This window comes from Cyprinodon variegatus, unplaced genomic scaffold (genome assembly GCF_000732505.1).
Source record: "Cyprinodon variegatus isolate N-32 unplaced genomic scaffold, C_variegatus-1.0 Scaffold127, whole genome shotgun sequence".
NCBI lineage: Eukaryota > Metazoa > Chordata > Actinopteri > Cyprinodontiformes > Cyprinodontidae > Cyprinodon > Cyprinodon variegatus.
In genome coordinates, this window is record NW_015150580.1 from 351831 (window position 1) to 352662 (window position 832).

The window sequence follows — 832 nt, forward strand, 5'->3', positions numbered from 1 at the left end:
ATTTTGATTTTTTTTTTTTTTCTGTTTTCCTTGTCATCTGAGCACTACAATTGATCACTTCTACCATGAAAGGAACAAAATCTTTCTTTTTTACAATCAATGAATCTTCTTCAATTTTGGGACACTGGCAGCCCACTGCTGCCCAAGGGTATGAGTTAAATGCAGAGGTAAATTTCTCCCATGTGAAGTCAATAAATTTCAATTAAAAAAGTGATTGAGTAAACCATGCATGTTTACCTTTCATTGAAATAGAATTTCAGATTTTTCGTTCACTATTGATAAGATATAAACATTTTTAATTGCTATGGAATCTTTAGCTTTTGAATTGAATTCTAAACATAAAATAATTTTCTTATTAAAATAGATAATAAATGAACTTAATTTAGATTTAATATATATATATATAACATCATATGTGTTTGCAGTGTTGTCAACTCTCACCCATTGGGAGTGAGACTCACCCATCTCAGTGTCTTCACACACTCTCACTCCATATTCCCAATTTCTCACACTAAAACATGACAGACCTTAAGACTCAACTCCATTTCACTTATTTATGTAAAAAAATACCATGGTGATCAAATTCCAGTCTGCATTTTTAATACAACCTTAGTGCTAACACACGAGGACATGCCAGTTTCATATGCAGTTCGTATTCCCACCTATTTACTGTGCCAGATATTGAACAAAGACAGTTCTTACGAGGTATGTCATTTTAAATTTTATCTTTTCTCATCTGCACTAAGATTGAAGTTGTCTATACCATGGTACAATGTGGGATTCAGAAAAAGATGTCGAAATGTCTGAAAGGTCAGATACAGGCGAGACCAAC